This window comes from Lepus europaeus, chromosome 1, assembly GCF_033115175.1.
Source record: "Lepus europaeus isolate LE1 chromosome 1, mLepTim1.pri, whole genome shotgun sequence".
NCBI classification, from domain to species: domain Eukaryota; kingdom Metazoa; phylum Chordata; class Mammalia; order Lagomorpha; family Leporidae; genus Lepus; species Lepus europaeus.
Window position 1 is genome coordinate 134238075 of NC_084827.1, and position 27782 is coordinate 134265856.

Below are 27782 nucleotides of genomic sequence, written 5' to 3' on the forward strand. Positions count from 1 at the left end.
GAAATCTGTGAGGAAAACGATCCGAGGCCCCCGTTTTATTTAAAATGGAAACTGGAATCTGTCATCCTGGATCTTAATCTCCGAGAATTTTTTTGGCTCTCACGCACAGGCCTACAATTAAAATACAGTGCTACTCCATAAAAACAGATTCTTAAATCTCTGTTCATACTAAAAAGCAAATTCAAGAAATGGAAATACCCCCTTCTCTGCTCTGAAAAAATACAGGAAAAGGAAGAAGTGAACTTTGATGATGTTGTGTTCTCTTTGATGCGGCCGCCTGTTTTAAGAATAGGGTAGGGGCCGACACTGTGGCGTAGTGGGTTATGCCCTGACCTGAAGCGCCAGCATCCCATATGAGCACCGGTTCAAGACCCGGCTGCTCCACTTCCGATCCAGCTCTCTGCTATGACCTGGAAAAGCAGTAGAAGATGGCCCAAGTCCTTGGGTCCCTGCACCCATGTGGGAGACCTGGAAGACACTCCTGGCTCCTGGCTTCAGGTCGGCGCAGCTCCAGCCGTTGCGGCCAATTGTAGAGTGAACCAGCGGATGGAAGACCTCTCTCTCTCTCTCTCTCTCTCTCTCTCTCTCTCTCTGCCTCTCCTCTCTCTGTGTAACTCTGACTTTCAAATAAATAAATAAATCTTAAAAAAAAAAAAAAGAATCGGGTGAATGGGGGACAGTCTACACACTCCATCAATTATAAACCGAGCAGACCCTGTAGGGAACTCTAGCTAGACTGTGTGGTTGACTGGTCACTCAAATTTGGCTCAGCACAAAGGGAAGTTTCCACAAAAAATACCTGTGCAAAGGCTAGCTTAAGGAACCCAGGGACAGGAAGCAGCCCTGCTTCGAAGGAACTATGTGGAGCCCAAATAGCTGGGAAATTGAGAAGCAAAGGTGACCTCCTCCCTCTCTCATTGAGAGAATGAGTGGTTCCTTCTTCACTCTGTCTCCACTTTCTGACCAGCAATGTCTCCTTCAGGCTGCTCGGGCCCACGGTGACTTTCCGGCCAGACCCTGGCGAACACTGACCGGAGGCTCTCAACCCCAGTTCCACGTTCCCTGCAGGGAGAATCTGAGTGCTTCGCGTTCAGGCAGGTGAGCTGGCAGAAGCTGAGTCACAGCGCTGCCTGCCTAGCAGGAACCATGGGAACAAAAGTCCCAAGAAGGGGGCCAAAAAAAGGACGGCTCACAGCAGAGTGAAAAGAATTGGAAAGGAAAGGACTCTCTCTTCCCTAGCACGTGGCAGCTTCAAGTTCAGGGCAAGAGAGCCCACGTCCCTGGGAGTGTCACAGTGGCTGGCTGCTTTGCTTCCAAAGTCCAGACTTTGGATTTCTCAACATACAAAGAAAGGAAGTCTTTATCTGGAAAAGATAATCATAACCCAGCAACTCCCGCTGAGTATGGGGAGCTGCGGAGACAGGCTGTTGGCTTGGGGGAATCTCTCTTCCCAGATGGAATTCTGCAATCCTCATCAAGGCCATGCTAACTAGACTTGCAACAAAACATGCAGCCCTTCATAACCTATGGTATTGGGCCATGTAACCGCTTTTGATTGTTAATCTCCACAATTTCTTAAAGACAGTTGAGGAACATATAGCTTACCTTTGAAACCACAAAATTACATTAGATAGGACTGTCTGGGTGGCTCAAAATGCAAGCTCACTAGAGCTCCCTGCACAAAAACAACAAATTTATTTGAAGAATGTAGTGATGTTTAAGGGTAGGAGGCTAAAAGGGCAGCTCTACTGCTGCCGAAACCGAGAACTCAGGAACCCAGAGAGTCCTCTCCCCAGGAGAGTCTGCAGGTCTGTGTAAGTCTGCTTGGTTATTATCTCTGTTCGCTGGCTTTTTCCTGCTCCCGAATTCACAGGCTGACGCGAGCAGGGTGATTGCTTGATTTCTCTCTCTGTGTGTGTTTCTGCTCACCTGGAGCCAGCCCACTGACATGGCAGCATCAGGATGGCTTAGCCCATGTGCCAAGATAAAGGACAAACAGTGCTTGTCATTTCCCTTGATTTTTTTCCTGATAAGCTCTTATGAAAGAAATGACAGTTCTGAAAGCCAAAGCTTGTGATTTGAATTAGGTAGTAGTTGTTGAGAGAAATAGGGGATGTTGAGAGCTGAAAGGCCTTGAAGGAAACAGGCATGGGATTGATGTTCTAATAACACATTGGAAATCAGCTGCAAGGAGACCTGGGTGCTAGCTACCCTCTCCCCAGCTAGGGGAGGCGAGGGCTGCACGGCCTGGGATAAAATAATTCACAGGCATAAAGGAAGAGAGCCCTGTAGCAGAGTTGGGATAGGGAGGCTGGGAGCCCCTAACTCCCCAGCTCCAGGAGCCATGAGGGGAGCCCAGTCAGGCCTGTGGATCATTCAGGGGATCACCATTGGAGAGCACCCACTCGGCCCCAAACCTTTGTACTACTTAACTGCCATGAGCTGGGTTTGTTGCTTTTGCTACCTGTACAAAACCATTCCAGCAGCCAGCCCCTCACCTTGGCCCATCCAGCAGAGGGGGCTCCCTGGACTCAGGACCTGGCAGATCTCCATCGGATCCACCCCTCGTGGGCCTTGCACTGGCCTCTACAACACAGCCTCACATTCCTAAGTCTTCCACCGGAGAGGATGGGTGTTGACCCCAAAGCTCAGAAGAGGGGGAAAGATGCCACTGCTCTATACTTGGGTACTGCTGGGGTGGGGGTGAGGAATCTCACCTTGTCACAGGGCCCAGCTGCACAGATTGCTGCTGTCTGTCTCCGAGTTTAATTCCAAATGTCCAAGCAAGTGGCTCTGATTGGCTTAGACGGCATGATGTGCCCACTCTGGTCCGATTGACAGGAGTGGAGATTCATCCACTTAGGTAGGTGGTGAAGACTTCAGCCACTACACACTGAGCAGACTCTCCCAGGGGAGCTCCTGCAGGTCTCTCTGCACAGTCTCAGCTCACAGTGCCAGATCATTACGCACGTCTTAGCTTTCAGATCCACATAACTGAATCCCTTATAAACTATGATAACCCTGGGCACAATATCTCAGTGCCCATTTCTTCACTTAGACAGTAAATTGCTGGTACAAGTATCTCTGAGGTTTCTTATAGCTCTTTGAGGTTCTATGATTCTCTTTATCTCACCATATCTGTAGATGGTGAAGGAGTTAAAAATATACCACTCTGGCACATTAATGATTTTGAACTAAACACAAAACAGCAGGTGCAAGAAGATTATTCTGACCTCTTTTCTGTTCTCACAAACAAGAGGTGAAATTCTCATGTGAAAGACACTCCTCGCCACACTAGAAAGATAAACAACATTCTTGTCATCAAGGACTAGAACTTGAGACTGAGAGTTTGCACAGATCTTGTTAAAATAATTCATCTTTGAGCATCCCCATTTAATAGTTGCTTCTTCAAAGCTAGTGATTCTTTGTCCACTTCAGTAAGTAACTGACTCCAACTGGTTCTTTGGGATCTTCATTTTTTAATTTTCATTTATTTGTTTATTTGAATTGAAGAGAGAGAGAGATTGATCTTCTATCAGCCGGTTCACTCCAAGTGCCCACAACAGTCAGAAATGGGACAGACCAAAGAATCCGATCTGGGTCTCCTACAAAGGTGGCAGAGATGCAGCCATTTAGCCACCACCTGCACGCCTCACAAGGTGTGCATAAGCAAGAAGCTGGAAGCAGGAGTGGAGCCAAGGCTAGAAGCCAAGCACTTTGATGCAGGACGTGGATGTCCCACGTAGGGTCTCAATCTTTTGATGACCATTTCCATGCCATGTCCAACTTCTATTAAATGAACTTGTCTGTTTTCATGTTGATCTGTTGTCAATGTCATTCCCACTCCCAGATGAAAAGAAGCCCTCGTGGAAGCCTCACTCCCCTGCCATGACGACAAGCTGGCTTCAGAGAGCTGGTATTGAAAAGTCAAATTTGGTCCTAAAATAACCAATACGTAAATACCTACTACATACCACACACCTCCCACCATGCACCACAGGGCACCACCTGGCCACCCCACCCACCCTCACCACAGCAGTGCTCATTCCTGTACCGGAGGTGGCTTGTTTCCATTTTTCATCATTAAAGTCCTCGTCTCGAAGCTGCGAGGAGAAAGAGGACATTCTGTAGGAACAAGGGCTGAGATAGAGGGTGGAGAAGGCTGGACAAGACAGAACGCAGTTTCTCTTCCAAATTGCTTGACGGGTTGGGGGTCTCCTGTGCAGTGGTGGGCTGGTGGCTGGGGCCAGGCAAGTTCAACACAGGACTATGTGAGGCTTTCAGGGCAGGTAGAGCTGCTGCAGGAGCCCCAGTGGAAAGTGAGGCTGGGGAGCCGCGGGCACACTCCGAGGACTGGCCGCTGCGGAGCAGACCTTTCCCCTGGATGCGGTCTCTCAGCGGTGGCCACAGCAACCTTGTCCCATCAGCCTCACGAGGAGCAGGAGTAGGAAAGCTAGAGCTGAAGTTATGAGGAAAGAAGAGAAGGCCAGGGTGTGGAGGGGGCAGTGCTGGTGAGGTTCCAGAACACACAAGGGATTTGCTTTTCCTGAGAGGTTGAGGCCCTACAATAACCCTCATAGGCACTAATGGTTGGTAAATCTGTAAGATCCAAGTAATTTTGTCTCCAGATGTTTGAGGCTTAGCTGGGTCTCCCCCATACCCCCACTCCCACAGCTATATGTTGAAGTCCTAATCCACATTTCCTCAAAGTGTGATTGTATTTGGAGATAGGGTCTTTAAAGAGGTAGTCAAGGGGCCAGCGCTGTGGCATAGTAGGTTTAAGCCTCGCCTGTGGCACCAGCATCCCATGTGGACACTGGTTCGAGTCCAGGTTGCTCCCTGCTGACAGCCTGGGAAAGCAGTGGAAGATGGCCCAAGTGTTTGGCCCCTGCCCCTGGGGGTGGGGGTGGGGTGGGCAGAGGAATCTCCTTGCTCCTGGCTTTGGATCGACCCAGCTCTGGCCATCATGGCCATTTGGGAGAGTGAGCCGGCAGATGGAAGACCTCTCTCTCTGTCTCTCCCTCTCTCTGTCTCAAATAAATAAATAAATAAATAGGTAGTCAATTCAAGATGAAGTCATTAGGGTGGGTCTCAATCAAATGCGACTGGTGTCTTCATCAGCAGAGACAACGTGGACAGACACACAGGGTGACGAGGCCCCTCCAGGCCGAGAAGAGGAGCCTGGAATAGAGGCTCCCCTCGTGGTTCTCAGCGGAAACCCTCGCCTTGGACTTACAGCCTCTGGAACCGGGAGAAAATGAGTGTCTGGTGTTGAAGCACCCAGAGCACGGCGGCCCAACAACTGAGGGCCCCAAAACACCATTTTCTGGCCGGCGCCGTGGCTCAACAGGCTAATCCTCCGCCTTGCGGCGTCGGCACACCAGGTTCTAGTCCCTGTCGGGGCTCCGGATTCTGTCCCGGTTGCCCCTCTTCCAGGCCAGCTCTCTGCTGTGGCCCGGGAGTGCAGTGGAGGATGGCCTAAGTGCTTGGGCTCTGCACCCCATGGGAGACCAGGAGAAGCACCTGGCTCCTGGCTTTGGATCAGCGCGGTGCACTGCGGCCATTGGAGGGTGAACCAACGGCAAAAGGAAGACCTTTCTCTCTGTCTCTCTCTCTCACTGTCCACTCTGCCTGTCTAAAAAAACAAAAAACAAAAAACAAAAACACCATTTTCCAGAGACACTTTCTTGCCTTCTGCACTTCAGGGGGAACCCTCCTGTCTGCAAGTGAAAGGCTGCGTGAGTGGCAACGGTGCTTCTGAGGGAGAGAAAGCAGGCGTTGGTAGCAGCCTCATAAAGCTGGCGCGGGCCTGCAGAGCAGAGCAGAGAGCTACCCCTCTGGCCCAGCTGGCGATCAGAGCTTCACATATTGTCACATGATTTCATGACAGAGGAACTGGACACAAGCCAGGTCAGGGAAGACAGCGCCGGAACCCCAGCACTGGTTTACCGGGTAAGCAACTCTTTCACTCTGCTGGGTGCCCCGGGTGTGAGAGTTCGTGGGGACACCCTGAATGGGGAACAGAAATCTCTGGTGAGTGTCTTATGACAAGCCCGTTACACTCCAGAGTTCAAGGTGAGCCCCAACCTGGAGCTGCCTGGCCGTCTTCCGAAGGCTCAACCAGCTCCCATTACCCTGTGCTGCCATGGAGCAGAAGCACACGATTTGTCTAAACTTGCTGCCCCTAATAGAACTCCCAGGTTTGCTACTTCAGAAAACTGGAAGATAACACTGAGAGAAAGAGAGAAAGGAAGAAAATCCATGGAAAAATATGGTGTTTCTTGCCACATTTTCTGTCTTGCAGTTGGGCTACAGATAAACAACCCTGGATGAATGTTTCCTGTTTCTCTGAGGGCTTCCTAAACAAAATGCTTCATTTCTTGATTATGATACAGAAAAATCAAATAGATCAAGCCTCATGTCCCTCGGGTCAAATAATTACTCTTAACATTCTGTAACTGAGAGTTAGCTGATGGTAAACAGTGTTCTTTTCCAATGGAAGCAAATACTACACGGTTCAGCAAAACAAAATTTGACACAGTTGCATGAGTGATGGAAAAGCTGAAATGGGAAAGTTTTTTTATGCTACATTAGGCCATGGAATAAATCAATGCTTTTGAACTTGAAAAGATACTCAGATTTTTAAGTTGACAAATAATAATGATATATAATATATTTATGGGGAGGTATAAAACTTATAAAAATTAGCTTATCCCCTCTAAACACATGTAGGACAATATTTAAAGAATATTGACTTGAACAGTTTACATATTCCAATTGACCTCTACTTATATTATCTTCCCTATCTGGTTGGAAGACTTTTTTAATTTGGAAAAAGTTTCATTCACTCTCTTTCCCTGCTTGTGTTGTCTGATTCAAGCATTTTAAAATTACAAACTTCCCTAAAATGAGATATTTTTTTCCTACTAAAACGTGCTCTGAGAAAGCTTGAAAGGGGAGACAGAACAAAGGTCAACTCCTCCTATTCCTATCTTGTGCCAACGTTTCCCTCTTCACCAGCCCGAGTCATCGTTGAAACTGAACTTTCTCTCTTCTTCATGTAATGGTGCTTCAGAAAGCTCATAGAAAGCTGGAATCAATAGATAACTTTATTTGGGCCAACATTTTTTAAAAATCCATGCATGGTTTTTCACAACATGCATTTCCATGAACTTTTTTGAAGCACCCTTGTATTAATTTAGGTACTAGGTCCTGCTGTCTCTTCATTTGTCCGTTCTTACACACACAGAGATCTGTTACCCTGTGGTTTATTCCTTTCATCTCATGCAATTTCAACCAGTTTTTTTTTTCTTTTTTCTGTTTTCCAAACCATTGGGTATATTGTGTCCAGGAAAATTTTCCTCTACTCCATTTTTCTCTGCTAAAGAAAACAAAACACCATAAACAATCTCCTTTTAAAATTAATTAATTTATCTATTTAAGTTTTTTAAACAGATTTATTTTATTTATTTGAAAGACAGAGTTACAGAGAGAGCTATAGAAAGAGAAATTGGCAACAGCCAGAGCTGCACTTATCAGAACCCAGGAGCCAGGACTTCTTCCGGGTCTCCCACGTGAGTGCAGGGGCCCAAGGACTTCTACTGCTTTCCCAGGTCATAGAAGAGAGCTGGATTGGAAGAGGAGCAGTTGGGACTAGAACCAGTGCCCATATGGGATGCCAGCCAGGGCTTTAACCCATTGTGCCACAGCGCCGGCCCCTGTATTTAAGTTTTTAAGCATTTTATTCAGTGAGGGAAATGCACAGTAGAGTGAGGTCCCTATCTAAAAGAGAGAGGGAGAAATCTGGATTCATACCGAGTACCAGGAGCCAGCCTCCTGGAGGAGCATGCAGGCCAGGAAGCATGGGGCGGGTGGCCCAAAAGCCATACGCCCAGGAGGTGCAGGGCTGCAAGGGCCCACAATGGCAAAAGGCCAAAGAAAAGGGCTGGGTCCACAGTGTCCCAGGCCTTTAATCCACTTCCAAAGGACAGTGGTTAATTAGCCTAATTGGCTGGTGAGCCCACAGGTGTGGCCTGGTAGGTCCCACAGTGTTGCGGTGAAGGCGTGGTCTTCCGGCTCACAAACCTAATCAATTTTAATCTATCTGCCTGCCTACAAGATTTCCCCCTCAGAGACTCCATTCCCTTAATCCTAAGGGATGTTGAAGGGCATAGAAATATCATATCTGCTATAGCTGCTTCCTGCTTATGCAGGGCACAGTGCAGGCCCTGCCTGTCTCGGGTTTGGAAGTCTCTATCTTATCTAACAAATTTGCTTTGTGAGCTGGAGAAGTCTCGGTCACTGCCAATGTCTGTGTGCCCTGTATGGTCAGTTATTCCTGGAAGTCAAGGTCTGAAACATATAAGTTTGTTGATTAGCATAAGCAAAATTGGAATAAAACCAATGGCGAATAGAGTGCCCCATAAAATGGAAAGAACCTATCTTACAGACTCCCGGATAGTGGGTGGTGATAGGCTACCCTTATGTAGAGTTTAAACCCATTCAGCCTGAGCATAGAGAACTATAGCAGAAGAATGCATTGGGAGTTTTATTATCAGTAACAGTTCCCAGAGAGAATAGGAGGAAAGGCAGGTACAGCACGTCTGCCTTAAGGTGCAGCAGTCCCGATGGGAGGAATGTACAGCTTTACTTACCCTTTTTGCTCTGAAGAGGCACTTCAGGTCTCTGATTGGCTTCCAGGAATAGTCAGGCATGTCTCTAGTTCACCTGTGAAGTTTAAGTGTTCAGTAGCACCTGGTAAGTTCCCTTTCATTTAAGCTGAAACTGACCTGAAGAGGATCTTCCTATGAATGGCTTGCCTGGGAATTCCTAATGTTGGAGTTTTAGTCAAAAGCGCCTTAATTTTTGGGAACACCTTTTGTAGCTCCCCTGTCCAGCACAGTGTGTCTGTGTCAGGGACTTTTAAAGCAAATACAAGGCTTGGAATCCAAATCCTGGAATCCATATTCCCTAGAATCCTGTCATCAACAATTCCCAATGTCAGAGCTTTAGTTAGAAGCTCCTTAGTTCTCTGGAACAACTTTTGTAGCTACCCTGTGCAGTATAGTGTCTGAGTCAGGGCATTTTAAAGCTGTATACAAAAGCTTGGGATCCAAATCCTGGAATCCATATTCCACAGAATCTTGCTGCTCCCAGAAACACCGTTAGCTGCCTTTTAAATATCTGACCTTATGTTAAAACGTAGGAATTTCACAGAGACGTGGATCTAAGAGTTCACATTTGAGGCAATTAACTTTAAAGAAACACCTAATACAGGCAATATTTATTGTGATCATATTAAATCTGTAAATTGCTTTTGGTAGTATGGACATTTTGATGAGATTAATTCTTCCACTCCACAAACATGGAAAATTTTTCCATTTTTTTGTGTGTGTCTTCTTCTATTTCTTTATTTAATGTTTTGCAATTTTCATCATAAAGATCATTCACCTCCTTGGTTAAGTTTTTTCCCAAGGTATTTAATTTTTTTTTTTCTATTATGAATGGGATTGATTTTAGAAGTCCTTTCTTAGCCATGGCATTGTCTGTGTATACAAAGGCTACTGATTTTTGTGTGTTAATTTTATATGCTGCCACTTTACCAAATTCTTTTATGAGTTCCAATAGTCTCTAGTGGAGTCTTTGGATCCCCTATATATAGGATCACGTCATCTGCAAATAGTGATAGTTTGACTTCTTCCTTCTCAATTTGTATCCCTTTGATTTCTTTTTCTTGACTAATAGCTCTGGATAAAACTTCCAGGACTATATTGAACAGCAAAAGTGAGAGTGGGCATCCTTGTGGTTCCAGATCTTAATGGGAAGATTTCCAACTTTTCCTCATTCAATAAGATGCTGACTGTTGGTTTGTCATAAATTGCCTTGATTGTGTTGAGGAATGTTCTTTCTATACCCAATTTGCTTAGAGTTTTTACCATGAAAAGATGTTGTATTTTATCAATGCTTTTCTGCCATCTACTGAGATTTTCACAAGGCTCTTATTCTTAAGTTTGTTAATGTGATGTATCACATTTATTGATTTGCAAATGTTGAATCACCCCTGCATATCAGGAATAAATTCCACTTGGTCCAGGTGTACCATAAACAATTTCAATGACTCTCTATTACTAAAAAAAAAAAAAAAAAAAAAAAAAAAAAAAAAAAAATCCAAATTCACAGGCAAGCATTTCAGGCCAAGTCAAGCCATTAAGAACTTTCTCCCTATCCAGCTACCAGAGCCCTGGCTTGCTAGCAGAAACAAAATACATGCTTTGGCTCAGAGGATTGTCCTATCTGGCCACCTATGCCTTCTGTCCCATGCATCCTCCCGAGATTTCTGAAGGCCTGGCCTGTCCGACTGATTGTGAGCTTCTAAAAAGGTGACTTTGGGTTCCAGCTTGATGTTCTCTGACAAATTTGATCCAGCTGAGGAGCGACCCCCTGGCACTCACTGCTCGGAAAGAGAGACCAGAAAGCCTCTACTGACCTCTTCAATACAACCTACACACACACACACACACACTTGTCTTACCTCCCTGCTCAAATGATTTGTTGTGTACCCAGGGTACTCGAAATCTCTGCCCATCCACCTTATGCCTTCAACTATGAGAGTCCAGAGAAAAATTGCCTTTATAGAAACCCTATTACTCATCACTAGAGAATGATGAGGCCACTCCTCTTGGGTTTCTAAGGCTAACATATGGATGCAATCAGGGAGTTCGACCATCTCTATGCTGCGTGATAGTCTGCTTCTGAGGACCGAGTCTCCTTGTCATTTCCATTACTGGGTACGACCACTCCTAGGAATCCACCTGGCATCAGAGTCTTTCTGACTCTGTCTCCACCTAACCCATTGGCCTGTCCATCTCCACTTAACCAAACAAAGAGGGCCTCAGTGAGAGTATGAGAGGTGTTTGTTGTCAGATCTCAGGATAATAAGGCCATGAGAGAGAAGTGCATGTGTTGCGTCTCTCCGTGATAGTCCCTTATTCCATACAGCAGGGCCCTTCCTGACTTGGACTTTGAAGAAAAGATGTCCTTGTAGATCCATCCTTCTGTTCTTCCTCCCTCCACCTCTCTCTATTGCTGTTTAAGGCCCTATCTTCTCCCTGGGGAAATTCCTCCTGCAGGAGGAAGAAGAGGCTCTGTCCTGAGCAATCTTCTTGGGTCTTGAAAACTCAAGGGGCTCAGGCTTTGGTAAGATGTTCTTTGGGGCACAGGTGCTGGTACAGTTGGTTCTGGAAGGGGCCCTCTCTACGAGGATGAAAGTTGCTGAGAGCTGCCAGCGATCTCTTCACTGGTTACCTAACAAGTAGCAGCACCTCAGTAAGCAATTATCACTTTTGATTTAAGAACCACAATCTAAACTCACCTCTAAGAGAGGCTATTTCTTCTGTTGCATGGTTTTTTTTTTTTTTGCCCTTTTCAGAAAAATGGAACCTACAGTTTTTGTGCCCCGAAGCATTTGTTTCTTTTTTATTACTTTAGTAAATTTAAAATTTTAATTGACACAGGATAATTGGGCACATATATAGGCAACAGTGTGACATTTCAATACATGTGTACAATGAGTGATGATCATGCCAGGGTAATTAGCATATCCATCATCTTATATACATTTATCATTTCTTTGTGTTGGGAACATTTCAAATATTCTCTCCTAGCTATTTTGAATATTCAATTAATTGTTGTCAGCAGTAGTTATCCCACTGTGCTGTGGAACATTAGAGATTATTCCTCCTATCCAACACCAGCTCAGTACCCATTAACCATTTTTTCTCCAGATACTCACCCATTCCCTTCCCAGATAGAAGCACTCATTTCTTTATTGGTCACCGTACCAATTGTCCAAAGGGGTGGCCCAGGCTTTGATCAGCTTCTTTGAATTCCAAGTTCCCTTTTATAGAATTGGGGCAATAAAAAAGAGTAATAATTGGGATAATACGAGTAAGAGTAACATTCACTTCACCTATCAGTATTGTGCTCATCTAACAATTATATAACTTCCTCACAATTTATATACAGGATATCTACTTGGCTGTACCATACATGCACGGATGAATGAGACAATGGGAATTTTAGAAGGATACAAACTAATAGGAAATATGAAGGGGCCAGCACTGTGGCACAGTGGGTAAAGCTGCCACCTGCAATGCTGACTTCCCCTATAGATGCTGGTTTAATTCTTGGCTGCTCCTCTTCTGATCCAGCTCCCCGCTAATGGCTTGGGAAAGCAGCAGAGGATGGCTCAAGTGCTTGGGCCCCTGACACTCATATGGGAGACCCAGAAGAAGCCTCTGGCTCCTGGCTTCAGCCTGGCCCAGCCCTGGCGGTTGTGGCCATCTGGGAGTGAACCAGCAGATGGAAGCTTGCAATCTCTCTCTCTGTAACTTTGACTTTCAAATAAATAAATGAGATGCAGATGAGGATGTGTGGATGTGGGTTTTGACTGGAGAGGGTTAACTGACCAGAACGATTACTCAGAGACAGTGTTATTTAACATTCTTCAAAGTGAGTAGGGTTTTGGCATTAGGGTCAGATGAATTACATAAGACAGGGCTAGAGGGTCCTGGAATATGGCATTGTTAGGTGATCAATATGGAAAAAGAATCAAGTTAGGGATTTCTAACTTTATTCCATAAGCAACAAAAATGCATTTCTAGCTTTTGAGAAAAACAGTATCTTCATCCAACTCTTGGTTGAGAAATAGAACTGTAGGGTCAGTGAGAGGCTGAATTAGAAAATACACATATTAGAGGCTCCTTGATAGGGCCTGTGAGCTTTGCTTGCATTTTACATCCATCAGGCCTTCTGCAGCTAGTACATATTCAGTGTTGCTATTTTTAGGCCTTGGAGGGTCTTTGTTGCTTGAAGCCAAAGTCTCCCACATTGGTGCTATTCTCAGCTACTCCTAGCAATCCACCGGGAGGGTCAAAGTCCCTCTTTGTATTGTATTACACCAGGAATACCTTTGGAAGTACATAATAGAAAACTGCTTATAGATTAAAAGGAAAAACCAATCAAACAAGTATGTAGAGTGTTAATAGGATTTCAATATTTAACTTTATTATTTATGATGGTTATTATGTATGTTTGAAGATCCATAAAATTGATTTTCTACTCACTGGGGAATAAGTGGGCTATTTAAAACCACAGGCCCACAAACAAATCCCCTGTGGTGCAAGAGAGCATGTTTCCCTCCTGATAATCGCCCACAATTAGAGCAGATTCTTTCAGATACATAAATTAAAGCAACAAAATGAGAGAGCTATAAATAGCACTGCCTGTTCACACTGAAGGAACTGAGCTTCAAATTACAAATCTTTGCCTTAAGTATCGTTGTTCTGTCGCTGCAAACACTGATAACAATGGGCTATGGAATCACCAGATGGGGAGAAATCTTAGTCTAGTGCCAATTTTTCTCCCAGTCTAAATTGGATTAAACCCACCAAGGGGCCAAAATCTGTGTGGTGCTGATCACCCATATCAGTGAGTATCCTCAGATTTAGCAAAAAAAAAAAAAAAAAAAAAAAAAAAAAATGGAGAATGCTTGTGGGTGTTCCTTCTGGGTCACAACTACACAGTTTCCCTCCCTTGAGAGGTGGAGACTTGGCAAAGGCTGGCGGACCTCTCACGCTGTGGCGAGTGATCAGGGACAGAGCTTCTCCTCTCACCCACGGATGAGGAGAGGGTGGAGTGGAGTACCCCAGAACCTGGTCCAGAAGGGGATTTCTGGGATGCTAAGCCCCAAATCAGGATGCCAGTCTGGGAGACTGAGAACCGAGGTATGGAATCCAAATAGGGTAAAGGGTAAAAGCACAGATGCTGAAAAGTTTGGGTGAACACATTGGGCTCCTTTAAGAGATCTAGAGTGAAGTGGACCACACCTCCATCCTAGGATATTCAATGGGGACACTTTTGGGGCCAGCACCGTGGCTCATTTGGTTAATCCTCGCCTGCGGTGCCGGCATCCCATATGGGCGCCAGGTTCTAGTCCCGGATGCTCCTCTTCCAGTCCAGCTCTCTGCTGTGGCCCTGAAGGGCAGTGGAGGATGGCCCAATGCTTGGCCTCTGCACCTGCATGGGAGACCAGGAGGAAGCACCTGGCTCCTGGCTTCAGATCAGCGCAGTGCTGGCCATAGCAGCCATTTGGGGGGTGAACCAATGGAAGGAAGACCTTTGTCTCTCTCTCTCTCTCTCTCTCTCTCTCTCTCTCTCTGTCTAACTCTGCATGTCTAATAAAATAAATAAATAGGGACACTTTTTCCTCACTGGCCAACTAGGGAACATTTTTTGCATAACACAGATTTCTTCTATTAGGATGAGTACAATCCAGAACTAGTACCAAAACAAGAAAAATGAAAACACGAAGGCTCACACAAGCTGGGAATGCATCTGTTTTATTGTGCAGCTGCTATTCATTTAACTTGGCTTTCTTTTCTTTATCTTTTCCACCAATTATGTGTTTTGTTTTTAATCACAATGAAAGTGATAAGAATTGTTCAAAAGACTTTTCAGATCCTAACTCCATCACCCACATAAATAACTATGTTTATAAAAATTCGTTGGAGAGTATGAGTTTTCCACAGAATGAAACTATTGCATATGATAAGGAAGATATCTTCATTTACATCTCGTTAGTTCAAATTTAACACAATTCACTTGAAAATATGGAAAGTGACAAGGCATATATCTGGAAAAGCACACACTCTAGAAATTTATAATCTAATTTGGATGACATCTCCTCATTTCTCTAGCCATGTCATTAATCACCCATTTCTCAGAAAGTTAATTTTTCTTTTTCTTTTTTTTATTTAATAAATGTGATTTTACAAAGTGCAACTTTTGCATTGTTGTGGATTCCCCCCACCACAACCTCCCTCCCTCCCACAGCCCTCCCATCTCCCACTCCCTCTCCCATCCCACTCTTCATCCGGATTAATTTTCAATTATCTTTATATACAGAAGATCAACTTAGTATATACTAAGCAAAGATTTCAACAGACTGCACCCACACAACCGCACAAGATATAGAGTACTGTTTGACTAGTAGTGTTATCGTTAAACACATTAAGGACAGAGATCCTATGTGGGGAGCATGTGCCCAGTGACTCCCGTTGTTGATTTAACAATTAACACTCTTATTTATGAAGTCAGCAATCACCCGAGGCTCTTGCCATGAGCTGTCGAGGCTATGGAAGCCCCTTGAGTTCACCAACTCTGAACTTATTTAGTCAAGGCCATATCACAGTGGAGGTTCCCTCCTCCCTTCAGAGAAAGGTGCCTCCTTCTTTGATGGTCCATTCTCAGAAAGTTAATTTTTCAAAAAAAAAAAAAAAGTTTTAATCATGTCTTATGGATGAAGGTAAATTCAGAAACCATCTGGTTCTACATATCTTCCAAAGTGCCTTTGGAGTTACAGTAAAGCAGAAAGCAAGGTTTGAAATATGAGGAATCGTGCACAAAGGGAACACTGGGATTACAGAAAGCTGCGGCAGGAATGGCCAACACTGGGCAAGATTTGGGGCACAAGGTCCTCCGGGGCTTTTCAATCATGACAGCAGGACACAGGAGCTCTTCCATGATCTTTTCATCTAATGCTGTGAAAAAGCCAACATAATTGTACTGAAGTGCAGATTTACAGAAGAAAGATTTTCACCAACTTCATGCATAAATGTCATTTCCTCCAATGATGGTCTTTTGCTATGTACATTCTTATATATTGCTTTGAGAAATATTTCAATATAATTCTGATGATTTAAATGGTTGAAGAAGTATAGCATTCAACTCTGCATGTTTTCTAATCCTGGATTTTCTATTACTAAATTGTGCTAGAAACATTAAAGAACATTAGATTTTGATCTCAATCTTAACTGTAATGAACTATGTTTTGATATGGGACAGTTAGTGCTTTAGTGTATATTTCTTGCAAGGTAGAAATTATCTTAGAGATGAAGACCCGGAAGTTAGTATGGGTAAGTAGCCCCACTATGTTGATACCAGCTAGATAATGGCTGTGTGAAGATTTAAACCAGATCCAACTTACTGTAAAGTCAAGGAAAACTCATGAGAGAAACAATTGCTCTTTCAAATTAAAAAAAAAATTGTTTTTGAGAGGCCAAGGGACAGAGAGAGAGAGAGAGAGAGAGGGAGAAGGAGAGAGAAAGCATGAGAATCAGGGCTCCCATCTGCTGGTTCATTCCCTAAATCCTCAAAAACAGCCCAAGCAGGGACTTAGGAAGTCAGTCCACGTCTCCCATGTGGGTGGCAGGGACTCGATTACCTGAGCCAGGGCCACTGTCTCCCAGGGACCCCACTAGCAGGAAGCTGGAGTCAGGAGCCAGCCAGACATCGAACCCAGGTACTGTGAAGTGGACGTGGAGCCTTAACTGACATCTTCCCTGCTACTTCTCTTTCACCCCTCTTTCAACTTTTATACTTATCTTAATTTAAGAGAAAATTTTTATTTACTTATTTTAAAAGCTCTCAGTGGAGTCCTCAGGATCCTCAAAATGAAACCCCAGCAAGTGAATCTAATCATTCTTTACAAATTAAAATTCAATATACCTGTTGTTCAATATCACCCAGAGAGTATTTTATATTAAACCCTCCATCTACGGAAAAGTAATTTAATCTTTCTTCTTCTAAAAGATAATGCTAGTTTTATTTAATAATTTTGACATTTTGAAATATGAATCATCAATGTTTTTATTATAAAAACAATAAAACCACTTTATATTTTTAAAATGCAGAAACTACAGATGAAAGAAGCCAACTATGATCTCACTGGCAGAAAAAACAACTGCTTGCAACTGCTTGCATGCTTATGATCTTACATTTCTGTTCACGAATAGTTCTTATGCATGTGATTTTTCAAAGCTGAATACATTATGAATACAGAATGCCCACTTTCACTTCTCAACCTTGGTATACACGAATTGGAAATTTTATCTTGACTTTTCTGCTAAAGAAAATAAGAGTGGAAAGAGATGAGTAGAAAGAAAAAGGAACAAAAAAATGGGTCCAAATTTCCTTCAGGCCTTAATTCATTAAATTCTAATTTTTTTTCCTCAATGCCTTATCCCATTCTCAAGCACAAGTATTGTGTAAGTGGACATGGCAAGTCAACCACAGTTTAACAGAGTAAAACCCCACCATTATGCTAAAAGCAGGGTCCAAAAAATGCAGTCAAGTGAAATGAGGTGCGGTGTTATGGTGAGGCTGGCAATGAACTGGGTGAGTCCCAAGTGGGAGGGGGAGCAGTCACCAGTCACATCACAATCACAGCTGAATTCAAGTTATGGCAGGGCAGGTCGTCCCCACGTGTCATCCCTCGTTTTGAGGGTCCCGTTTTAAAACTTGTAAAATAGGAACTGGGGAGCAGGTGCTAATGATCTGGGAAAATCAGCCAAAGATGGCCCAAGGTTGCTTGGGTCCCTTACCCACACGGGAGACCCATTTGAGGCTCCTGGCTTCAGCCTGGTCCAGCATTGGCTGTTGCAGCCATCTGTAGTGAACCAGCAGATGGACGATCTCTCTCTCTCTCTCTCTCTTTCTCTCTCTCCCCACACAACCTCAACTCTGACTTTCAAAATGAAATAAATAAAATGAATCTTAAAAAAAAAAACAAAAAAAAAGAAGGAAGAAACTGAGCTACTAGGAAGAGCACTCTTCGTCTTCCTGTTTTGGATATTATCACTGTCATTGTGCACTTCATGGTTGAGGGTTTGTTTTCAGTCCCTCTTCTGATTGGTTAATAGTGGCTGCCTGGAGCTGGAGTGTAGGAGAAGACCCTGGGCTTGTCCTGGGGCAGGGGAATCCAGTGCCTGATGACTGTCTGGAATGCTTTTGGAAGAAGGCGTATAGGCGTGAATGCTGCAGATTGGCCTTCTTGGGTTTAGGCACGTTAGTCTTGTTACTAACGGAGACACTGAGGGAGACCCTTCCAGAGGGGGAGGGACAGGGGGTAAGATACCTGAAAGAACGGCTAAGTAAATACACAGTGGGTGAGAAACATGGTGACCATGGGCTCACAGTAAGCCGATCACTAACGTCCTGAAAATTAGTGGAGAACTAGGATCTCTCTCCAATTGGAAATTAGTTTCTGCTTCAGTAGGGGCTTGAACAGAAGATGCGTGAGGTCCGCTGTGGTAATCGGCGAGAGCAGACAAGCTTGTAGCCTGGACACCATCATCAGCTGTGGTGCAGCTGTGCTGAAAGGAGAGGCGGAAGCTGAGCTTTCCCTTAAGCAGTAGCTCTCAGTGCTGGCAGCATCTTGGACTCCCCAGAGGGGCTCTGCAGTCCCAGCTCTGCTTGGGGACCTTCGCAGACAAATTAAGCCATTATCTTTCAGAGGTGAGCCCAAGGTATTTTAGTTTAGTTTACTACTTAGTTTCAAAGCTTCCCCGTTGATTGTGGGCCACTGGCCCAAAGGAAAGAGAGTCAGTTCGTTGGTATTCGCAGTCAGAAAGCCCATCCTGGAAGAGTAAGATCAGAAACAGATCATGGTGAAAGAATTTGATAAGCTCTCCACCCAGGGCTTCACTGAACTCCATCCTGGGCTACATCTGAAAGCTCTGAGGCCTGAAGGGAAGCCTTCATTCAATACTTTCTCTACCAGGTCTGAAACTGAATGGAGAGGGGTGGAGAAACGAACTTGAGGTCGCAGAGAGAGAAGGGAAAAGAAACATGGTGAAATAGCAAGCGCTACAGCTAAGCCAGAGCTCGTGCAGTCTGCCAGCATGTTTGTAAAATACAACTGAGGGGCTGGGTGCACGAGAGCGTCAGGTGAAGGAGATGAGGAGGCTTAACTTGGAGAAGAGCAGCCACGGGGACCATGATAACTGTCCAGATACTGGAATGGAAAACCACAATCACCTGTTGTGATAAAGCCAGCCATGTGCAAAACATCTAGAGAAAAGAATAGCCAAAACTCTTGACAGGTGGAAGAAAGTTGATCTCTTGAGTGTGGTTCAGAGGCAGAATTAGGACTGAGAGATTCAAAGTTCTGTGAGTGCAGTAATCAACTAAGCTGTCTCCCAAGAATTATCTATGGGAGACAGTTCACAAGGGAGAAAGGGCTTTTGAGAGTCCAGTACACCAGGCCTAGGTTCTGGGTCTACTGCTCTATTTGCTATGTGATCTTGAGAAATGTTCCTAAACTCTGAGTTTCTATAGCTCACCATTAAAATAAAGATAATAATACAGGGTTGTGAGGCTCATATGGGATTACATAGACAAAGCCTTAGTATAATGTCCAGGGTTTGGTTGTTACAAATCATTCATGGTCATTTTCCTTTTGCTCTGGAACTGACAACTAGAGTCCAAAGCTGAGGGCAAAGAAATGTCAAAGATCAAACAACAAATTGATCTTGCATCACTTAGCTACAGGGATTCTTTTTAAGAGTCAACATTAGATTCAATCTAAGAGAGAATAATGCAATCAAGAGGTGCAGTAAATATAAGATGTATGATTCCGCTAGGCAAACTGATTTCACAAGTAGAAGTAGATTCTAAAATAATGATAAGAAGGATAGTGTGAGAAAAGCATAAAGAAGTAACATGTTTGTTTATTATCATTTTCTGGATTACATACTGCATATACTTGCATGGGTTATGTACAGCTGTCAGCACTGCTGGTTTGTGTACACAGCATCACCACCAACACATGAGTAGCGTGTGGTACTACCTATAATGTTACTAGATAATAGGGATATTTGCAGCTCCATTATAAACTTATGGGACCACCATTGCCTTTTTAGTCTGTTGACTTAAATGCCATAATATGGTATAAGACTGTAATGAATGAACAGGGACCTGACATCTTTTTTAGGGCTCACTTACCAAGAAGCAGCTGAACTTGCTTAACTTATCCTACCTACACCTCTACCACTTGCTTCCAGTCCTTATCAGCATCCTGGGATGTCACCTGCATCCTTGAGCACCATGTGGTGATGAAGAGCTTTGCTGGCTTCCTCCTTATTCACTGACTGGGAATCTGCTTATTCCCCAGCTGGCCAGGACCGCCTCTGTCCAGTCTTGACCAGTGGGGGAAGAAATTGGAAGGAAAATGCAGCGTGGACACAAAGGGTGGAGTGCGCAGTTTCCGTTTAGCGTCTGGTGACAGAGATGGGATTTTTCCATGGATCAAAGGGATGCCGTGGTAGGCAACCAGACTTGAGTCTCTCACCCACGTCCAACCCAACAGAACTGCCTGCCAGGAAAGTGGACGCTGGTCACAAAAAGCCGTGGAGTGAATCAGCAAGGGTAGGGGCAGATGGTGGAGATTGTGACGTGGGGAAGTTCACAGACGCTCCCATGAGGAAGCCAGTATTTGGAAATCTGCCACAGAGACGGCGTCAACAGTCAGACAGCATTGGCCAGAGACACCTTCAGTACCTCCTGCAGGTTAAGACACACCTGTCCTCTTCCCGGTCTCCCCAGAGAGAGGAGCAATGCTGCACACGCACACTCTGAGTGCCTGGGGGGGAGGGGGGAGGGGAAGAAAGAGGGGACCAGCCAGGGCTGGGGGAGAGGACACAGCCATCCTATTAGAGCAAGATTTACGTTGTAAAGTAAACCAGTTGGACTGGACTTTTTATCCCTGAAAGCGACTAGAACCTTATGGATCTACCCAATTTATCAGGCACACCGGAGAGGTTATGTTCATGGCACAGCTGAAGACAAGAGATTGTAGAAAAATAAAATCATCTCCTGTGTGTGCTGCCTATGAACTAGGACCATTCAGCAAGCCGGCTGCAGTGGCCACTCGTTTCATGAACAGCAAAGTGGCAAGAAGCAAGTCGGAAGGCTCTGGCTTTGGGGAAATGTGTGGTGATGAATCACGGAGTGATTATGCGGGTGGGGTTTCCCCTGAAGGGACTGGAACTGCTCGCTGCCAGCTGTCCTCACAAGAGGTCAGTCGTGGGGCAGGAAACCAGAACCCTGGGACCCGGAGTCCGCCTAACCTCCTCTCCCGGGAAGGGAGACTTGAGACTCTGAGGCACTTCCTTGTAGCAGCGACAGGACCCCTGCGCCAGCTTTGACTGCTTCTCTGTCTTTGTCCCTGGGCTTCGCTGTGATCTGATCCGTGTCTCAAATAGTTTGGCTTCTGCTGTCCTGAAGGGAGTTGGAGGGAGAGGACCACAACCACACTAGGGATGGAGCGGCGCAGTAGAAGGTGATGAGCCCGTTAACTCCTCACCTGAGGCCCCAGTGGGCGTGGCAGCTGCGGGCACCAGCTGGGAATCGCCTTGCCCAGGAGTGACCCTGCACCGCAGCTGACTGCATCAGAAGTAGTGGCCAAGACAGCAGCACGTGAGGGTCAAGTTCTTGGAGACTGAGGAGAGGATGCCCTGAGAGTCTCAGATTCTAGCTCATTGCAGGGGACACTGGGAGTGGTGCTCATTTATGTCAGTAAAACCAAAGTGAGTGAAGTCATTATTGTTTCAGTTCCACTATAATTAGAGTTTTCTGGTCGTGAAACTCGCTCCTTGTCAGAACAAGTGCTTAAAGGATAAATATTTATCTTTCAGGGAGTATTCTGAGGGTGTTCCTTTGACATGCTTTTATTCAATATATATTTATTTTTTACTTATAATCAAGGGTTGTGGTAAGTGCTTTACCTATAATCCGATTAATAACCAGTTCCGGATGAGGAAGCTGAGGCTTAGAATGTTAAATAAGTTGCCCAAGATCCTAAAGTTAATCAGTAGTCGAAACTCCAAAGGTGAGTACAGACAGTCCCTGACTTACAATGGTTTGACTTATGGATCTTAGACTTTATGATGAGGCTTTCTTTCAGCCAGTACATTAAAGTGGAGTACCCGGACAACCATTCTGTTGTTCCCTTTCACTACAGTATTTAATAAATTACCCAAGATATTCAACATCTTATTATAAAATAGACTTTGTTAGATGAGTTTGTGCAACTGTAGGCTAACCGAGGTGTTCTGAGCACACTTAAGGCAGGCTAGGCTGAGCTTCGATGTTCAGTAGTTCAGTAGTTTAGGTGTATTAAGTGCATTTTTAATTTATTATTTTTTCAGCCATTGATCGAGGGATGTAGCCCCTTCATACGTCCAGACGCATCTGCACACCAGAAGACATTAATCTAGTGGGCAGATGACACAGCTACAGAGAACAAGTCATGGATGCAGGTGTGCAGCACGGGTTTGGGGAGGTGGTGGGGTGCACACAACTTAGTGTAATGGGATGCAGAGGGTAGAATGGAAGAAAGGATCGGGGAAGGCTCTGAGAGGATGTGCCTCCAAGGCTGAATCTTCAAGTATGCGTGGGAGCTAGAAGGAGGAGGGAGCACCCTGGGTGTGGGTGACAAGAGGCTGACATTTCAGGCAGAGGGGCCGGCCAAGTTATTCTCACAGAGACAGTTCAGGAAATAGTCACAGAGCTGTTGAATGACAGCAGGGGCAGAGTCACCTGGCCAAGTGAATGCATAGCTTCCCTTGGGCGCAACCAGGGAGGCAGAGACGCGAGCCTGTCCACATGGAGTGCAAAGCCAAGGCAGGGTGGCTGGGGAGGCTGCTGACGTTGCGGATGGCAGCGAGCCCAGTGGTGGAAACACAGCTGTGGGGATGGCGGAAATGTTTGGAGGTTGTTTTCCGAGAGCAGCTATTGGAATCTGAGATCAGCTTCCAGATGATGAACAGATTCACGGGGTGGGGCACGGAGGGTGGCTGACTGGAAGTGCTTACTGAAATGAACAGGTGGTGAGGTCACTGGACTTAGAAGAATGTCCCAAGACATTGAGGCTGAGTAGATTCCTTACAGCTCTAAGAATCCATAGTTCTGTTAGTTCCTGGGTTTTCCTTGGAATGAATGGGTTTGTAGAATGTTTTAATATCATTCTACATAAGCTGGTTGCCAGAAGTTGCTATTTTGCTCCACTTTTTGGAAACATGCTACAATCAAATCTCGTGATTTTTGTATTAGGATGTACAGGCAGTGCTGGTGATTCCAACTCCCCATAAGCTGGTGCAATTGAAGAATCCGTATGCATTACCTTAACAAGCAAAGGGTCCACTGGCTGCAAAGGAGACAAGTAAGTAGCTCAGCTACAAAGACAGGGGAAGTCTTCTCAGCTGCAAAACATCTTTGGGACTTGTAGAAGTCTTGTGAATGTTGCACTAATGTTACGCATCCTCTCTTCAGACTCCTTCCTGTTGTGTGAGGCGTGGGTGTCAGCTACCAACATAGAAAGATGCCTTGGAACACAGTCCCAGTAAACAGCACATCTGGGCACCTCAGGATGTTTTTACCTTTCAACAACTGCCATGGTGAGGGTCCTGACCTGTGGCTACATGAACCTCTATTACACCCCACTCTTCTGCTCAAAAGAGAAACACAGATCCCAACATGCCTAAGAAACTTTGGTTTTAAAAAAGTCCCCTGCCAAGTGTAATCATTCCAGCTTGACCTTTTGCCTTCTACCCAATAAGAAGGTAGCATGAAAATATAAATGCATAATATGAGTCAAACTACAAAGCTAAATTTGGTCATCAGCAAAGGCAATGTGAGAGAAAATTGGAGATTGTCTTTGACAAATAAGTTCTAGAGGGAAAATTGTTCTGGATGCACCAGAATCCCCATAGTTTTTTTTAAAAAAATCTCTTTCCATGAAATTTGAGATGAGGTTCCTAAGAGATGTGATCTGACCCCAGTGTGGGTCTTGGAGACAGAATCACTTACTGTGTTCCAGGTCGCACAGCCACACTTCTGCCCTCCTGCTCGCTGGGAAAGGTCAATGGAGCGCCACTCTATCATTTGAGGAAAATGTTCCCAGCCTTCAGAAAAGTTTTGTTTGGCCTCAAGTTTCAACTTGTGGTGAATTGTTATATTTGAATTGCAAAGGGCTAAAAGATCGAGAGAGAATGTGCGATGCTAGAATGGAAATAATGACTGTTTCCTAGCTTCATTGCGTCCAGTCCCATGGACACAAACATGAATCCTGCACTCTAGTTGGGGTTCTGAATGACAGTGACAGGAGAGGTGCTGACTTCCCTGGAAATCCCCTGATAAAAAGCCCTTACTAACATTCTGAAAATTGGGTCTCCAGCTTCTAATATCGCTCTCTGTCCAACAAAAGAATGCATTTCCGACAATGTAACCTGTTCAAAGAGGAAATAAGCTTTCTCCCTTCACCATGTGACTGCTGGCGAGGAAGACAGCACCAGCCAGGGAGGGCAGAGGTGTGGTCATCCAGAGGAAGGGTCCACTCTTGACCAGGGCACGGCAAAGGCTTCTCTACATGGCCTAGCATTCCCAAGTATCTTCTGCCTTCACAACATTTCTTGGAAACTTGGAATAGAAAGCTTCCATTATTTTGCTCTTTCAGGAAATGATTCACAGCATTTCCAAAATCAACAGAATCTCATACAACAGAATATTTGAATTCCCAAAGCAGGAATTGCTCTTTGCAAACCCCTACAGACTCCTTGTTCATTAAGTTTATGTCTGTGATTCTGGCACATTAGCCTCGAGCAAAACAACAACCACCTAACTCTTCACATTAAAAAGATAATAATAATAAAAATTTCCAATCTCCCTGGTCCTGTCTTCTAGGAGAGGATCTGAGGTTGATGTGGAGGAAAAGGGCAATGTGGGGAAGTGGAAAGAACGCAGGAGGAGAGGAGACTCATCAGATGTCAGCCCTGGGCCTGCTGCTGACTGGGAGCTGGGCCTTGGGTTCTGTGACCCATCATCCTCAATTTCCTCAGTTATAAGAACTAAACACTTCTTGCTGAAGTCTTCATGACATCAGAAGACTTAATATTTTTAAAAGATATGCAAAAACCAAGATGTCAGACAAAATGATGTCTGAATATCATTGTGAGAGTAAGAACTTGGACATTGGGCATTTTCTCATTGAAAAGAGAGGATGTTAGTCCTATAGTAGGGCAGATTCCCATGGGCTAGTCAAAGTCTTTCACTACACAATTCCTTATGTGAATAGTGGGATGAGTAAAAAGGAAGTAGGCTGTGATCAGTGAAGCTTCCCCTTATGGTCTTCCAGAGAAAAACTAAAGCTGTTCTGAGGACTCCTAGGTGCTAAGATGATTCAGAAATATTGTGTTCTACATACCCTACTTCCACTCATTGTTTGTATTTAGACCCTGTTGAACTTGAATTTCTCCTCTTGGAATTGCAACATCTTCAAAATGTTTGGATCCCATTAGCAAAGAAGCAATGCAGCTGTTCATACAACCAAGAGCACTGAATTTTTTTTTTAAGATTTATTTACTTATCTGAAATTCAGTGTTACATAGAGAGAAGGAGAGAGAGCGAGTGAGCGAGTGAGAGAGAGATTTTCCATTCACTGGTTCATTTCCCCAGGTGATCACAATAGCCGGGGCTGAGTCAGGCTGAAGCCAGGAGCTGGGAGTTTCATCTGGGTCTGCCACATCTGTAGCAGGGACCCAAATACTTGGGACATCTTCCTCTGCTTTTCCCAGGCCATTAGCAAGGAGCTGGATCAGAATGGGAGCAGGTGAGCCTTGAACCAGCACCCATATGGGATGCCAGCATCACAGATGATGGCTTTACCTGCTATGCCACCTCACCAGTCCTGCACTGAATTATGTTTGATCTCTAAAGCGGATGCTGGGATATACCAACCACAGGACCAAAACACTTACGGTTGGAGCTTCCTGGCAGATTGCTCAATTCCTTCTTCTTTTCCTAGGAATTTTTTAAGGAGTTTCTTCCTTCAGCTTAGGGAACTGCCACTGTCTCATCCATGTGGGGTAGGGATGCTTTGGCTCCTGGGTTGCAATTTAGGATGTTTTTCAATAGCCATCCAGAGAGCTCTGTAGCATTGGCTCAGACCTTTGTTGCAACTGCTTCATTATTTGGCTGGACGATTTCTCTCTGCCCAGTCCTGTTTCCCCTAGAAGACCTCCTGTATTAACAGCCTTAGACTGCAGTCCTTCATTTCAACAGGGTTCATACCAATCCCAGAACTGATGAGAGCAGCTTAATTCCTTGTTTAAGAATGTGTTTTATACTGAATACCTGCTCTCCTTCTGGAAGTCTGGAATGTTGGTGCATGCTAGGCCAAGGATACTTACATGGCCTGCTCCTAGTAAAAACCCAAGGTGTTGAGACTCTAATGAGCTTCTCTGGTAGACAGCGTTTCACACGGGTTGCCACATATGTTTTTTGTGACTCTGTTGAGAGAGGGCTCTTAGAAGTTTGCATCTGATTTTCTCCAGAATTCATTCCATGCACAACTTCCCTTTGCTGATTTTTGTTGAAATCTCTGCTGCCATGCATTGTGGCTTAGACTATAACTATATGCTGAGTCCTGTTAATCCACCTGTCAGTCATCAAACTCCCCAGTAAACTTCCTGCATGCAAAACTCTTTTATCTCAGAAAACCTGGCCCAAGTTTTCTGCTCCTTAACTCTTATTCAACACCTAGTCTTCCTGTGGTTCAATTGCAGTTAAGAGGACCATTCTTCCAATTCCCTAATCTTAGAATCTCAGAATCAAAATGCTCCTATCCAGTTGACTAAGTCCTTCCAAATATATCTCTGTAAGGTCTCCTAAACATGGCCCTTCCATTCTCCCCACCATCGTCATGATCCAGTCTGTCACACTTTCCATCTGGATGATGGCTTCAGTTCCTTAATGGTTCTCTTTCCCATCACATTGACACTCAGTGCTGCCAAGTTCATCTTCGTAATGTAAACTTTGGAAAAAGTGAGTATCTAGCTTTAAAAGCAAAATAAATTGAAACCTCATTTAAAAAGATGATTCTGTTAAACTTGCAAGGCATTCAAGGCCTCATGGACAGGCGTCAGTCATTGTGCTCGTCTTACCCACTTCTACACCTTTTAGTGAAATGGAACCTCACACTGCTCACTAAAGAAACCTTGTATTTTCGCCTTCTTTCCTGTATTCATGCTACTTCTTCCTTCTCAAAAGGTCTCCTACCCATCTTTTCTCATCAAGGCTCTGTCACTACTTTCAATGCCAACTGCACTTTTTCTATAAAATCTTCCCTGCCTACAGCTCAAAGCAGAATTAAAATCCTGTCCTTTGGTCTTCGACAGTAAAAATTGATTGATATGTCTCCTCTTTTGATGTGAATCTCTGAAAATAATAATAAGGTTGTGTCTCCTTTCATCTGGATCAGTCAATTTGGCTAAACAAGAGCAAAAGGAAATTTTGGGGCAAGAATTTTTATTCCTGTTGGATAGAGAATCATCCATAATTTAGATGCTGTGTATTCTGGACTAATGGTCTCCAAATGTTCTGATTATGTCCCCCTTAAAAAAAACCTGAACATGTGTTTCCAAGATTATGCATTCTTATTTACATATTACATACATTTACATTATACTAACATTTTATGGCCACCATAGAACACAAGCATCAATAGTACTTTTCAAAGGATGAAATGAAAAATAGATGTTGGAAGTTCCGGTATTTCCACCCCCTGCTCCTGTGACCCTCTTTGCATTGAGTAATGTGCATTCCTTTCTGGGGAACTCTGCTTCCAAACCTCAGGGCTTGGTGAGTTCACGTCTCCCCACTCCCCACCACCTGCTCCCTCACCCCACCTTCTGTGACCTCCCCACCTTGAATCAGAAGACTTTCCTCAGCTGTGCTCTGAGTAAACTATGAAGTATTAACTTCTTTGTGGCCAGAGTGAAAAAAGGTCATCTTTATCAAGGGAAAAGTGAATTTCATGAACAGGATAAAGTTCTTGTGGGGCTGCCGCCCCTCTGTAGCCCACGGTTGTCCTATAGGGGATACCAAGT